Consider the following 16,373-nt stretch of genomic DNA (forward strand, 5'->3'; position numbering starts at 1 on the left):
CTCCCCGAGGGTTTTCGGAATATTTGGGAATTTATAGGGCCAAGAAGGGGTACGGGAGGCCACCGAGGTGGGCACAACCCACCGGGGCGTGCCCTGGTGGGTTGTGCCCCCCTTGTGGCACACCCTCAGGTGCTACTCTGGCCCAATGGTTCTCTTCTGGTCCATAAAAAATCCACCAAAAGTTTCAGCTCATTTGGAGAACTTTCATTTCTGCACAAAAAACAACATCACGGTAGTTTTGCTAAAAACAGCGTCAGTCTGGGTTAGTTCCATGAAAATCATACCAAAACCCTAAAAAATTGTTGTAAACATGGCATGAATACTTCATAAATTATAGATACATTGGAGATGCATCAGGCCAATTTCAGGAACGCTATAACGGGTCGTGAGTTACCGGGCCGTAAAATGGGCTATATGTGAATGGACCGTTAATAGGCTTTTCATGGGACGGCCCGCAATATTTTGATCAAGTCAAACGGGCCAACCTTTTTAAGATAAATGGGACAGTGTTGGGCCATCGCATGTGTTGATGTATCATAGCCGTGTATCTGACCCAATGACGAGTTGACACGTGTTTGTCGGATTTCAGGTTCCGGCAGACCCGCAAGGTTCGAACACTGGGGTGCACGCGGAGATCACACCCCCAGCCTACCCATGTCTCACCGCCTCGCCAGGATCTAAACTACACGAAGAACAACACAAGGGACACGAGATTTATACTGGTTCAGGCCACCATTGTGGTGTAATACCCTACTCCAGTTTGTGGTGTGTGGATTGCCTCTGGGGCTGATGAGGAACAGTACAGAGGAAGAACGGCCTCGCGAGGGTCTGTTCTTGGCTGGTGCGATGAACTGCAAGGCGGAGTTCAGTCGCTTCTCTCTCTCTCTCTATGTCACAGATGCTGGATCCGTGTTGTACCCTGTGGGTGGCTAGTCCTATTTATAGGCGAAGGCCCCGGGCCTCTTCCCAAATATTGAGCGGGAAGGGCGCCAACAATTGGCCATTTTGAAGGGGAACATATAGTACACTTATCCTGACTAAAGTTGGTCCTCGCCTGCCAAAGACCCTGACGATGACGCCGGCTTGGGCTCCACGATGACCTCCATTCTGCAGTCCTACTGGTCTTGGTCTTGTTGCACCGAAATGGTTGCCTTTGCTTGATACCCTTGCCTGCGCTTGCCCCCTTTGCACCAAAGAGGAAACAAGTACTCTACACGGGCCGGCGCCCGCCTGGCCTTGGTCGTCATGGCTTGCGTCACGGGCACCTCGTGAGGTACCCCACCTTGATCTCTTCGCCTCCTCGCGAGCCAGCCTGACGAGGCCGTGCCTGAGGAAGCCTCCTGTCGTCCGTCCCGCGAGGCTTGGCCCTTCGCGAGGGTCTTGAGCATGTGTTGATGAAGTTGGGCCGTACTGGGCCTCTCCTTGAGCCACGCCACAGGCCGCAGGCAGGCAAGTCTGGCTACCCCCGTTCCCAGAACGCCGACAGTAGCCCCCGGGCCCAAGGCGCGCTTGGACTTGGCTTAGCAGAGAAGCGAAGAGGCAAGTGCAAAGCGCCGCGGGCCCCAATAGCCTGCGGCCTTGGGCGCCATGTTGGACGTGGGCGTCCCTGTTCCCCCACGCCTCCTTATCTTGCGCCCAGCTAGGCGGACCCGCTGTTGCACACAGTCTCCCCTCTTCTCGCCGCTCGCGCGCCTCCTGCTCTTCCTTCTCTCAAGCTCCAGCCTTCGATTCCAATCCAATCTCGCATCCTCTCCCTTCCCATCACCATGGCTCCGACGAAAAAGGGGAAAGGGCCAAAGCCTGTGCCCTCGCCCCGCCCATCGCCGTCGGTGGCTCCTGCTATCGACCGATCGATCATACTCAACCGGGAAGGCTCGTACAAGGTCAGTTCTACCATCGCCACCATCTTCAACGAGTGCGAGAGGAAGACGGTCTGGCCCGCGTCTCACTTCTCCATTGACAGGACAGTCACCGAGGTCCGGTACTTTGCCGAAGCTCTGTGGGCGGGACTGGTTCCCCCCTTTTCCGATTTCTTCAACGCTGTGCTTTCTCATTACCAGATCCACATGATGCATTTGGGTCCCGAATCCATTATTCTTCTTGTCGTCTTCGCTTTCGTCTGTGAGGCGATGATGGGCATTCCTCCTTCAGTTGCCTTGCTGCGCCACTTCTTCTCTTTGCGTCTTAGCGATCCCACCCAATGCTCGGGTGCGTGAGCTTCCTTGCCGCGCCAGAAACATCGGCTTCGGGAATCGATTTCAGTCTTCCTCCCCTGCGACCGGGTTCTGTGAGTGGTGGCTGTACGTAGATGCCGGGGTGCCCAGCCCCTGCTTTCGGAGCCAATCGTGCCCGCCATCCCCAATTCGGGCTTGGGCTAGGAGACGCTCACGAGCCCCCGGCTCGTCTTCGTTTGGCATCGCTTCGCGAACTTGAAGGCGCTCAGTGTGATGGCACCCAAGGTGGTGAAGGAGTTCCTCCTGTGCCGCATTGCCCCTCTCCAGCGTCATTTCCGCCGGATGTGGGCCTTCGGGGGGCGCGAAGACCGCATGAGGCTCCAAGAGGAAGGTCTAACGCCAGAAGTGCTGAGGAAGGTTCTCATGATCCTAACTGGGGACCCTTCCCCTGGCAGCATCCGGCATGGGGGCGCCCAGCTGTACCTTTGCTCGAATAGGGGTGATTTTGTGAAGCAGATGCCCAGCTTCGACGAATGGGGGCTGCGCCCTGCAGGCCTCAGGGGACCTCGCGAGAACCCAGTTGTGGTGGTTGCCCTTCCGGTTGTCCACGAAGGTCCTTCCTCGAGTGGTGGAGCTGGGAGGTAAAGGGCGTCGGGGGCTGAGGGGGCCACCATTGGGACGATGACGCCACACGGTACTCCTGAGGCGGCAGCTCCTGAGACCCGCCCTGTGGCGGCTGAAGGTACTGAGCCACGGCCCGCGGCTCCCATGACAGAGGCCCATGAGGCCCCGGCCACCCTTCATGGTGCGACGTCCGGCGGCGTGTGCCTGGGCGATGCCCCCGACGCCGGTCATATTGGCACTTCTTCCTCGTCGCAGGCTGACCCTTGCGCCGAGCTCCTGGGCCGTTTCCGCGTGGACTTCGAGGCTCTCCGAAAGAGAAGGGAGGCCTTGGGTGATGATTACCCTTGCCGCCTATTGAAGCGCAGGAAGTACTTCGCCACTGATGAGTAAGCCTTTCCCTTTCTCTATTCCTTACTTTCCTGCTGCTTCAGGTGATCATTACCCTGCAGGGCTCTTCCTGCCGAGTTCACTGAGATGGCTGAGGAGCCATCCATCCAGGCCTCGCCCTCTCCACCTTCCCCAAGCACCCCGAGCTCCAGCACTGCCCTTGCGGTGAGGCCGGTTGGAGAGGCAGGCCATCCTTTGATGCGTCCTGATTCTGCGCACCTCGCGACCATCCTTCGTGACCCCTCTCGGGGCATAGCCAGCCTGCCCTGGGCTCTTCGACTGGTTGTGGACGGCGACTGGCTGAGGTCGGCCTTGTGATCTTCCTTGGAGGGCGAACTGGCTCCGGGCCAGGCTTCTGGCGAGGCGCGTCCGGCCATCGCGAGGACGCCAGCCCCCAGCCCCCTGCCCAGAGGGGGAGTGATGGTCCGTGGCCCTCCTCGCGCACCCGAGGCGGAAGCTGATGCGAAAGACGTGCTCGAGCGTGCTCGAGAGCGCCGCGCCCTCCGCCAAGGGTTCCTCCGGAGGGCGGTGGACACGGTGAGCCACCTTGGTGTACAGCTTGCTGACGAGGACGCACGCCTTGAGGCCGAGGGCCTGCGCCTAGCTGAGGAGAGGCACAAGCTGAAGGTGGCCGTTGCTCTTGCGCGCCACCAGCGTGACCTCGAAAATGAGAAGGCCGAGGTGTCACTGGCAGCTTCTCGGGAGACCTGCTCCCGCACCGTCTTGGAGGCTCAGGAGCTGACCAGTGGCGCAAGGTCGCAGAAGAGCGAGCGTGGGAGCTCCAGGCCTGGAGTAGCTCCCTGGAGCAACAGGTGGAGTTGGGTGAGGCGGCCCTTGCATTGATGGAGGGGGGCTCGATCGATCGGGCAGAGCTTTAGAAACATGAGGAGGCACTGACGCTGGAGGCCACCGAGCGCACCCTGGAACTCGAGCAATTGGAGACGAGGGAGCACCTGGTGGCGCAGGAGGAGGATGATGCTGCCGCGAGGGAAGCCCGAGCCTCAGAAGAGGTTGATCGCCGGGTGGCAGCGGCCCGCTCAAACCTCGAGCACGAGTTCGAGGAAAGGCTGGACTTGATCAAGGTCAAAGCAGAGGGCAGGACCACCGCCCTGAAGGCCAAGCTGGATGAAGTGATGCGGCGTGTGGACGCTGCCGGGGCCACCCTTGGCGCGGCACAGGCGGAACTGGCTTCCTCCCCGCGCCGAGGTGCTTCTTCTCCACCAAAGGGTGGACGCGGCTGAGGCCGTTGCGCGGCGGAACGAGGACGAGATACGCCAGCGGCAGACCCTGGAGCATGTGCACAGCCCCATGCTCCGCGAGCTCCAGGAAAGAGCTAACACGGTCTTGGGCATCATCTGCGAGGCAACCGTTGGGGAGCCTCGTGTGGTTAACTATGCTGGTAACCTTCAGTTCTTCACCGATGTGGTGACACAGCTGGAGGTTCGTTCGGGCAGAGCCGACAGGTTGGTGGAGGAGAGGAGCCGTGCCCTACTTGGGCGTGCTTTTTCCCGCGTCTTCAGTCATCTTCAGAACATGGACCCCCACTTCGACTTCGATGTTGCCATTGCACCGGTACCCCTGGCGATCCGGGACAATCTGGCGAGTTGGGTGGAAGACAACATGGATGCCCTTGTTAGGGCCTTCACCGCTGATGACGATGGTGTGGTCGTAGCTGCTGATAAGGGCGGAGTGGTGAATGGCCCAGGTGCCGGTGAAGGCTGCACAGACGGCGACGGCGAGGCCACCAACGCCAGTGGCGACTCCGGGGGTGCTCTCGAGGATGCATTGGGGGATTTATCCGATTGACCGCGTGTTGTTCCTGCTTTTACCCTGCATAGAGAGAGTTCGGGCTTGGCCCAGAAGGTTGTAAGAGCTTTTTGGGAGGGGGAGCCCCTCGTGTAAAAACTTGCGGTTAGCGTATTTGTAGACATGATATCACCCGTGTGCCTGCGCCAGGCGGTTGGTTCATGGCGAGCCGACTGGCTTGTTTACCTTCGACCCGCGTGGGCCCTGTGCTAGCCTGCGAAGGGCCGCAGTGTCCTGAGTGTCTCCTGAACGAGCATGTTGAACCTGCAAGGAGAACCTCCTGAGAGAGCGTGATGATGGCAGTCTGGGCTGCGCGCATGTTGGGCCTAGCCCGGCTCGCGAGGGGCTCATGAGGGGAGGCGGCTGAGGCCGGGTGGATGCAAAGCGGTGACCAGAACGCGAGAGATTTCTCGAACGAGACTAAACACCCCTTCCCCGAACACACGCAAGTCTCAAGCTCAAATCCAACTTAAATCCAAATGGGGGAAAATGACAACCAAAGGAAAGGCAAAGAAGCAGAAAAGCCGCGTCCGGCACCTAGTCTAGTCTTCGACGTCTTCTCACCAGCGCGGAGCTAAGTGCTGCCACTGGCCGTGGGCGGGAGCCCCTGAGGCCCGAGGGCGGCTCTCCGGAGACTACGGGGCGTGTACGGCCCCACTCATTATTACGTGAGAGTGTCACGGGGCGGCAAGCTTCACAGACACTGGGCCTTCTTCACATGTACCGGCTTTGCTTCATATCGCCAGACGAGGGGCCCGCCTTGCACCACACTCTATCGCCATCGACAACGGCCGGAGACCGAGGACGCCGCCGATGGGATAGAGCGGTTGCGAGCGGTTCCCCCGACGACCATGGGTCCTCGCCGGGGGTAGGCCCTGGGGCACCTCCCCGGCAGAGGGCCTACCTCCTGAGGACGCCTTGCTCCGAGCGCCGCGTGGGTGAGGCCGGATCTCGGCCCCTCTCCTGCAGCCCCCGGTGCCCTCCTCCTGAGGGGTGGGGAGCTGCTGGATTGGGGCAGCCACCCGCTGCGACGACATGTACCTCCTGCGATCCATGGTTAGCGTATGTCTGTTCCTGAGGGATTAGCAGTACCCGATAGTCGCTGCCTCCGGCGCGGTCGATGGGGCCTTCCCTAGGCTCCTGAAAGAGCTCAGCCTCGGGTGTTTCTTCTCCCCAGCCTCGGCCGAGGAACTATCCATGGTCTTCCTCGTGCGAGTGTCCTTGATCCATCATGTGGGGCACATACGCCTCCGGGGGCGCCGCCCCGAATGCCTCGCCATAGTTCCCCATGTGCCACGCAGTTCTGCTCAAGGTGCCGACCTGGGAGTGGTGGCGCGGCGGCTCACCGGGACCGTGGGCTGCAGTGGATCCTCCTTCGCTGGTCGGAGGAAGAGGCGGCACCATTGGCGGCCAGGCGCTGACGACCAGGATGGCGTTGGAGTGGCCCTGGAATCCGCTTGGAGCTGTGCGGGCGCGTGTGGGGCCTCCATGCAATCTGCCTTGGGCCTGATGTGGTAGCTGGGTGCAGAAGGGCTGAGCCCCCGAGGCAGCGGATCCCAGGAGCTCTGCCACCCGCTCCAGTAGCACATCATGGCCGCTTTCTAGCAGCCTGCATTGCAGTAGTTCTCGAGCTACCGTGAGCGCAGCCCTTGACACTACTAGGGAAAAGCCTAGCAGCAGCGCGGGTTTTGGCCCTCTCGGTAGCGCGGGTACTGGCGCTACTAATAAGGCGCTACAGCTAACGCATAGCAGTAGCGCCTGTTCACCAATGCTACTGCTACTGATGAATATTTGTAGCGCTCTTTGGAAAAGGGCGCTACTGATATTATCTGCAGCGCTTTTCAGCAGGAAGCGCTACAGGTAAGTCGGTGCTACTGCTAAATTTCCCCCCCTCGCTACTACTAGTTTTATTAGTTTTTTCCCTGCATATTTGTTTTTTATTTGTTGTGTATTTGAATAGGCTTTATACAATAATCTTTAGCATATCATCCACATCATCCACATACAAATGTAATCATAGCATATACATACAATTAGTCTCATCAAATCATGTCATCATCATAATCATCATCCAACACAAAGTGGTCTCTCGTCATCAATCTCGAAAATAGCGATACAAGTCTCGATTACTTGCAAATACATCATCATCCATCTAAACAATGATATACGCGAGAATAGCTATCACTTTGAGTACATGAGTTCGTATCCCTCTCTCGCATTAGCGTGAACCTAAACTAAGTACTGCGTGTCGCTCGGAAACTGAAAACCGGTACACCTGGGCCTGACACTCCGGCCACTTGTCGTATATATACTCCTGACGTAGCACTTCTTCGCCATCTATGATCTATGCACCTGCATCGTCACATGAGTCGATGATATGCAACATATATAGTTGAGCAACAGAAAGAGACAGACTTGGCAAAAATAGAAACAACATATCATAAGCATAAATAAGAAAGTTCATCGTACCCAAAATGACCTAACTAGAGTGATTTTTGCTAGTCGAGGAGGAGGACAGTTTAATTACATCACAAATAAAGTTTCACCGTGCATAACTCAAAGTTTTGTCATAAAAGAAAGTATGGACTAAACGGACACATTGTCATATATCGACAATCACTCCATCATGTCGTGCCATCCATCCATGTCAGGGAGATAGTCATCGAGCTTAGTGAAAGGCTTCATGTCGAGACGCTGAGAGGCTATCCATGTTCGGACGTCTTCCCGCGACATTTGTCCTTCTGCATGGAACATCCCTGTTTTTCCGACGACCTCATTCATGATGATTTGGGCAAGTTCGCGCTGGATGTTATAGAACTCAGCTCGAAGTCGATGACCTCGATATCTCCTATGTCCTTTGCCCATTGCAGAATATGGGCATCGCCAGATCTAGGTGCCATGTGAAGGTTCTGGTGATCCCGTCTGTACTCCAGCATGTGGTGTAGGACATAGAATCCATCATTAAGAGAATTGTTTGGTTGCTGGATGCAGCAGAAGTCGGTCTTATGGCTGAAGGCGACCCTGCCGCCCCTTCTCTTCTTGTCCCTAACCTCTCCACCCCTTGCTTGGTAGTAAAATATAGCACTGTCGAGAACATCTTTGATGTGGGTGTAATCCTTTTTGTGAATGTTCTTCGACGAGTCCAAGTAAAGAGCATGGGAGAATCGGGGGTAGAGGATGATGAGGACGGCGCGCCCGCCGCTGCGCAAAATAAGTACACCTCAAATTAATTAGCCTCCACCGTGCAAATGAATTATTGAAATCGAAGGAAGGATAGCAGCGCGGATGACTTACACGGGATGATAAGGCACGAGAATCGCCTCCTTGTCCTTATTGGCGAGCATGAAACTGACGATGTAATCCCTCGCGTATTCACGATGCTGTGCACAGACTCCCAAGAAGCCCTCGTGCATGTAGTACGGGTCAGTGACACAGATAAAAGGTATCTGCTCAACCCCAATGATGTAGTTCATGTGCAAGGCATAAAGGCGGACAAACGTAAAAACCAGCTTCTTCACGTGAAACATGTCGAATATGTAATCGAATCGGAGGAAAAACTTATCCGCGGGGAAGCCGTCGACGTACGACATTTGCCGCGAAACGTTAACCACGTAGAGTGGGTATCCTGGATCTTTCGAGGCGATGAGGCCTTTCTCTACCCGCAACACATCGTCATGAAGTCTCCTTAGATCGCCGAATCTGGCCCGTAGCGCTGTTTCAGGTAGGATTGGTCGACCGGGGATATGCCATTTATCCGCATCGGGGATATCTACATGGTCCTGAAGCCGAGGCTGCTGAGGCGGCTGGATCATAGAATCAGCTTTTTTGCCTTTCCTCGCTCTCTTCCTAGGCTTCTTTACCACTGGATGGTCATCAATAACACGTTGAGACGGTAATTCAGGCACCAACTCATGATGCTCAAACCCTGAGGAGGCGCCAGTATAGACATACTGTTCAGCGCCATCATCATCCTCATCCTCATCCATGGCGACGTCATCAGCGACTAATGGAGCCACCTGCTTACCCCGTCCGCTATCACCCAACCCGACACCCGACGCTAATTGGGTAGGTGGGGTGTTGATGTTCATACCTTGATGAGGCTGCGTGCTCGTGGGTGTGCTCCCGGCCGCCTCCAGACGAAGCAGACTCTTTGGCCACAATAGGACCCACCCATTGCAACAATCACCAAGCCGCCGCGGGGTCTCGTCGTCATCCCCCCCTAGTATTAGAGGAGGCAAATTCTCGTGGCCCGGTTTGACACTGGCCACGGAAACCTTGAAGACGTTTGGGGGGATCGACTGGCTGTGGAACAATGGTTCCTTCGGCTCCATTATCGTCCCCTTCCCCACGTCCACCTTCTGTTCGCCAATGGTGTACAATATGGTGCACGGAGTTTCGTCGGCCTGCAAAGAAAAGTCTGCGACGTGAGACATCCGAAAGGCAACGAAAACGGGAGATTATACATTTATATTGAAGGGGGCCGGTGTGGCAGATACCGTGAGGGCGTCGAGCTCAGCCAAAGAGGAGGCACCATCGAGCACGTCCGGTGCGGCAGCCGATGCGGGAGCCGGTGCGGGAGCAGGTGCGGGAGCCGGTGCGGGAGTCGGTGCGGGAGCATGTGCTCCTAAGAAGTCAGCAAGGGGAAAGTCCTCTGTATTTTTTCTGGATTTTGCCTTGTCCAAGTGTGAACGCCCGTCACCAAGGAAGTAGATATATCTGCAATCGCCTATTTTGCGGCAGCTACCGCTATTGCAACTGTCTGAGATGATTTCTTCTCAACCGCAATCTCAACCTTCTTGTCGATGCTTTCTTCAGTTAACCTCTGTCTTTCCTTTTTCTCCTCCGTGGTCTCATGGTAGTACTTCTTCCACGTGGCGCCGTCTCCGACACCGTGCACGCGTCCATACGATGGTCGAGTATCCACCGGTTGTTGTTTCTATATGTTCAACGCCCGGTTGAATGGAGTGTCCCACTTGGGCCTCGCCAATGCCTCAGACGGCGAGTCGCTTCCGGCCGCAATCCGGTGCTGCTCTCTCTGCAAAAGGCACAAGGATCGTTTACAAATATGACTAACGTGTGCAGTCGAATTGATCAGAAACTAAAATTACCAGCAGTCTCATGAACTCCGCAATGACCGGTGTTGTCTCATAAACCTTCTTCACTGGGTCCCAACGGTGTCGGGCCCTCAGGACGTCACGCTCCTGCGGGACGGTGAAATCCGCCAAGGGATCTGGGATGCCCAGACTCGCAGCTTCCGCGTCCTCCTTGGCCCATTTGGACCTCTTTCCGCCGTAACCACGGCTTCCGAGGTGGTGGGTCCCAATGTTCCTCTTTTGAAGCCCCTTCATATACTTAGACTTTTCTTTGGCAGCTTCGGCCTCGCAAGCCTCCTTCAATATTTGAAACTGCTCTTCCGTGATTGTCGTACTTTCCTTTACAATCTCGGAGTAGGGTTCCCCGTCGTTGATCTTTGCTTTCACTCAATTTTTCCAGGTGGCCAACGCGTTGCTAAACTTGGTCATGGCGTGTTTGTTTATCTTCTTCATTGTCGGGTCCTTGTCTGGATCTTCATAATCCTTCTCATTCCGGCCCGGGAACAAGAATATCTGGTGAAACTTCTTTAGGAGGGAGCTCCTCATATTTTCTATCTTCTTTAGATTCTCATCGTTGATGGTGGCGGTTGTCCGTATGATGCAGCCTATTTGATTGCCATAGCACGCGCGCGCTTCCTCGGTGGCCTTTGGCTCAAAATTGCCGTTGTCCACCTCCGTGACCACCAGTCTAGTAGTCCTGAGTTTGTTAGGAACCCGTTGCCTCTTTGCTTTCGGTTCTACACCGGCTCCGCTCCCGAAGGCAGCACCGGTCTCAGCGCCGGTCTCGATGCCGGTCTGAATCTCAGCGCCGGTCTCAGTCTCAGCACCGGTCTGCGTGTCGGTCTCGGCATCGGTCTGCGTGTCATTCTCAGTCCCCGATGCCACCGGTGGGCCCAGCAACAACATCTGTTGATCGTCGGTAAGGCTAAAAAATTCGTCTGCCGCCCGGTAGACGTCGTCGCAATCACCAGAACCCTGTCCTTCATCGTTGCTAGCCATGTTTCCTATGGTTAAATCTAGTCAATTAATTCTAGACCTAATAAAATGAATAATGACATAAAAAAGGACAATTGTTTTGCAGGAATGTTGACTCCTTCCTGGTGCGGCAAATCCCAGGCACTCGATATGTCCTAGTTTGTAGCACAAGTCATGCCGAAATTCACGGGAAATTTCGGCATGACCTTTGCTAAAAAGTGGACAAATCGAGAACCTAAAATTTGCCGGAACAGAAATGAATCAACATTCCGGCAAAACATAGGCCACTCAGCATCATTCCCTGGAAACAACAAAGCCACTTGGGCACAATCGAACAACTTCAATGAAAAGATATAACATGACCACTTCAAGGAAAAATAAAATTTGCCTAAATTCTTTTCCTTGAAAAATAGTGGTCTTTTCAAAAATCAAAAACCTTTGCCAATCTACTTAACCTAGCTTGTTAATCCAACGAACCTAATTAACCTACCTATTTAACCTAGTTAGTTAATCTAGTTTACCTAGATAATTAACCCTAATTAAACTAGTTAACGCAGCTAGTTCTCTGTCAAAGCCTAAAATAATTTTTTGCACTAATTAACCTAGGTAATTAACCTAATTAAACTAGTTAACCTTACTAGTTCTTTGTCAAAGCCATAACTAAGTTTTTGCACTAACCTAGATAATTAACCTAATTAAACTAGTTAACCTAACTACTTCTCTGTCAATGCCCTAACTAAATTTTTGCCCTAACCTAGATAATTAACCTAATTAAACTGGCTAACCTATGCATGAGAGAGAGAGGAGGGGTGGGGGCTTACAGATGATGGCTCCGGTGGTGGCGACGGAGGCAGTGGTGGTGAGGGAGGCAGGGGCGTCTCCGGTGACGGCGAGGGAGGCAGGGGCGTCTCCGGTGACGGCGAGGAAGGTGGCGTCGACGGCGGCTCCGGTGGCGTTGACGAGGCCGCGCGGCTCCATGGTGTTGGGGGCGGCTCCGGTGTCGTCGACGGCGCATGGCTCTGGTGGCGACATCGTCGGCGGCGAAGTGGGGCGACGGTGAATCGGGGAGACGGCGGCGCACGGGTGGGTTGAGGGATTTGGGGGAGAAGTGGTGGCCAGGGGGAAACAGTTTTTTTGGCTAAGTCAAACTTAGCGGTAGCGCGTTTCGCAAAACGCGCTATAGCTAAGATAGCTATAGCGGTTTCTGCAAAACGCGCTGCTGCTATAGCTATGTAAATTTCTTCGTTTTTTAATTTCCTATTCTGTTTCTATAGCGGGGGTCTAGGACACGCGCTGCAGCTACGTTGGCTATAGCGCCTCTTACAAACAAACGCTGCTGCTATGCCTTCCTCCGATTTTTCGCTTTTTCGTTTATTTTGCTTTACATTTTATTTTTCCCTTTCTCCTTTTTCTATTTCTTTCATTTTCATTTACTTTTCTATTTGTTTTTCATCTTATTTTATTTCCGTTAGTAGTAGCGCTCTTCTCAGGAAATGCGCTGCTAATTATGCTCTTGCAGTAGCGCGTTTCTTCGAAGCCCGCTACTGCTATGCGTAGCCTAGCATTCTGCCAATGGGAATATTAGTAGTAGTGCTTTCTTTACCACAAGCGCTACTGCTAAGTTTGTATCTGTAGCGCGGTTTTTCTTAGATTGCTACTGCTATATAGCACTAACGCTCTTTTTTGACCCGCGCTGTTGCTAAATTTCTGTGTATAAGGTTTTCCCTAGTAGTGTGAGTTTGCCTGCTCTCGCCGTGGGTACGGCACCGTGGCCGCGGCGTGGCTTGAGACCTTGGCTGCCGACCACACCTGCCGCGGTGTGAGAGCTGGTGCCGTCTGACCGCGTCGCCCGCGGCCCGCAGCGCCCTGCGGACCGCGGGCTGCCTGGGGCACGGGGTTGAGGTCGCCCTGGGCAAGCGGCTCTGAGTGGGCGGGCCAGGCCGCCCAGGGATCAGGATTGCCCGTTGGGTCGCCGGACATGATGACAATGATGCGACGAGCGGCGAAACACGAGGCGACGGAGGGCGGATTCCGGCGCACCCCTACCTGGCGCGCCAAATGTCGGATTTTGGGTTCCGGTAGACCCTCAAGGTTCGAACACTGGGTGCACGCGGAGATCACACCCCCAGCCTACCCATGTCTCACCGCCTCGCCAGGATCTAAACTACACGAAGAACAACACAAGGGACACGAGATTTATACTGGTTCAGGCCACCATTGTGGTGTAATACCCTACTCCAGTTTGTGGTGTGTGGATTGCCTCTAGGGCTGATGAGGAACAGTACAGAGGAAGAACAGCCTCGCGAGGGTCTGTTCTTGGCTGGTGCGACGAACTGTCAGGCGGAGTTCGGTCGCTTCTCTCTCTCTCTATGTCACAGATGTCGGATCCGTGTTCTACCCTGTGGGTGGCTAGTCCTATTTATAGGCGAAGGCCCCGGGCCTCTTCCCAAATATTGAGCGGGAAGGGCGCCAACAATTGGCCATTTTGAAGGGGAACATATAGTACACTTATCCTGACTAAAGTTGGTCCTTGCCTGCCAAAGACCCTGACGATGACGCCGGCTTGGGCTCCACGATGACCTCCGTTCTGCAGTCTTGCTGGTCTTGGTCTTGTTGCACCGAAATGGTTGCCTTTGCTTGCTACCCTTGCCTGCGCTTGCCCCCTTTGCACCAAAGAGGAAACAAGGACTCTGCGTAGGCTGGTGCCCGCCTGGCCTTGGTCGTCATGTCTTGCCTCATGGGCACCTCGTGAGGTACCCCGCCTTGATCTCTCCGCCTCCTTGCGAGCCAACCTGACGAGGACGTGCCTAAGGAAGCCTCCTGTCGTCCGTCCCGCGAGGCTTGGCCCCTTGCGAGGGTATTGAGCATGTGTTGATGAAGATGGGTCGTACTGGGCCTCTCCTTGAGCCACACCGCAGGCCGCAGGCAGGCAAGTCTGGGTACCCCCGTTCCCAGAACACCGACAGTGTTTCCTCTGGCCATTGAGAATTTTACACATGGAAAACTGCCATTGATCGTTGCTGTTAACGGGTTATCGGGTCCAAAACCGGACCCCATAGATAAGTGGCGACCTGTTATGGTGGACGCCACATGTCGTTTACCCTTGACGAAAGCACTTCGATGATGCGTCATTTATCATCATGGAAGTGAACCCTTCCGTGATTATAATTTTGGTATTGTCATGGAATACTTCTACGACAGCACAGGTATGAATATCTTGATTCTGTCATAAAATCATCATGGATGTACATGCATGATAGAAAACGTGACCTACCATGACAAACATGTATCAACACGGAAGTGTATTTTTTTGTAGATAGAGGAGCCACAAGAGGGCCACAAGCCCTGGAGACTCGCCTGAGGGGGCGCACCCCCCAGGCTTGTGGGCCCCTCGGGACCCCCTAACCCTAACTCCAGCTCTATAAATACCAAAATATTTCCCTTACACCAGGGGGCACACTAAAAATAATTTTCCACCGCCGCAAGCTTATGTTCTCATGAGATCCCATCTTGGGCTTTTTTTTGGTACTCTGCCGGAGGGCGATTCGATCATGAGGGCCTCTACACCAACCTTGATGCCCTTCCAATGATGTCTGAGTAGTTTACCACAGACCTATGGGTCCATAGCTAGTAGCTAGATGGCTTCTTCTCTCTCTTTGATCTTCAATACAATGTTCTCATCGATGTTCTCGGAGATCTATTCGATGTAATCTTCTTTTGAGTGTGTTTGTTGAGATCCGATGAATTGTGGATTTATGAACGGATTATCTATGAATATTATTTGAGTCTTCTCGGAACTCTTTTATGCATGAATAAGATAGCTTTGTATTTCCCTTCAATCTATTGATTTGGTTTGGCCAACTAGACTGATTTTTCTTGCAATGGGAGAGGTGCCTTGTGATGGGTTCAATTTTCCCGTGTCCTCACCCAGCGACAATAGGGGTAGCAAGGCACATATTTGTATTATTGCCATTAAGGATAAAAAGATGGATTTTACAATATTGTTTGGATCTATCCCTCTACATCATGTCATCTTGCTCAAGGTGTTACTCCGTTCTTGTTAACTTAATACACTAGATGCATGCTGGATAGCGGTTGATATGGAGTAATAGTAGTAGATGTAGGTAGGAGTCGGTCTACTTGTCATGGACGCGATGCATATATTCATGATTATTGCCTTAGATATCGTCATAACTATGCGCTTTTCTATCAATTGCTCAACAGTAATTTGTTTACCCACCGTATGCTTTCTTTAAGAGAGAAGCCTCTAGTGAAACCTATGGCCCCCGGGTCTAACTTTACCATATTATTTTTCAGATCTATAAAATCAAAAACACAAGAACACCCCGCTGAATTTTATTTACTTTTATTTGTTTTATACCTATCTCTATCAGATCTCACTTGTGCTCGTGACCGTGAAGGGATTGACAACCCCTTTTTCACATTGTGTGCCGCTGTTTGTTAGTTTGTGAGGTGCATCTATTGGGGACTTGTGTGTTCCTCCTACTAGATTGATACCTTGGTTCTTAACTGAGGGAAATACTACTTTGCTGCATCACCCTTTCCTCTTCAAGGGATAAATCAATGCAAGCTCAGGAAGTAGTAGGCCCCACTGCCCAAAGACCCCAGGTCGGCTCAACTAGAGGAAATGTTGACCGTGGCACCTTATAAGGCACCAGAGAAGAGAGATAAGAAGAACGAGATGAGGGAGGTCAGAGAGGGCCTCCGCCCAAGAGTCCATCCGGACACCAAATCTGGGGACACCCACGCCCCTCCGCACACAAAGGGGAGCAGGAAGAAGAAGAGGAGGGGGAGATTGACTCCTCCCACACCAGGAAGAGGGAAGCGTCAGCCGACGCCGAGGACGAGCAGCCTCCTCATTCTCTAAAGAAGAGGAGCTGGGCCAAATTGGCCCTGTTTGATGACAACTCGTATTCCGATAAGGAGTCCGCAACATCCAAGGAGGTCATGGAGAAGGTCTACAGGGTTAAGCCCCCTGCCGAAAGGTGAGACCCCCAAAGACCTTTTCGGCGCTTGTTCCACTAACCTATTACTGAAAGTATATTCGTTTTTATATCATAGCTCGCCGCGTGACCTCCCTGCTGAGCAGGTCTCAAAGGGGACTTCTCCGCCAGCCGATCTGGCGGAAAGCGGGAACGCGTCACATTCTGCGCCTCCTTCGGTCATCAAGGAGACCGGGGAGGTGTTGTCCCGAAGGATTCGCCCCGCTCTGAGCACGGGGGGTGATGATGATGTTATCATGGCCGAGGCTAATGCTTCGGCCACCGAAGAACAGGAGAAGGAGCTCGGCCAA

This window comes from Triticum dicoccoides, chromosome 5B, assembly GCF_002162155.2.
Source record: "Triticum dicoccoides isolate Atlit2015 ecotype Zavitan chromosome 5B, WEW_v2.0, whole genome shotgun sequence".
Classification (NCBI taxonomy): domain Eukaryota; kingdom Viridiplantae; phylum Streptophyta; class Magnoliopsida; order Poales; family Poaceae; genus Triticum; species Triticum dicoccoides.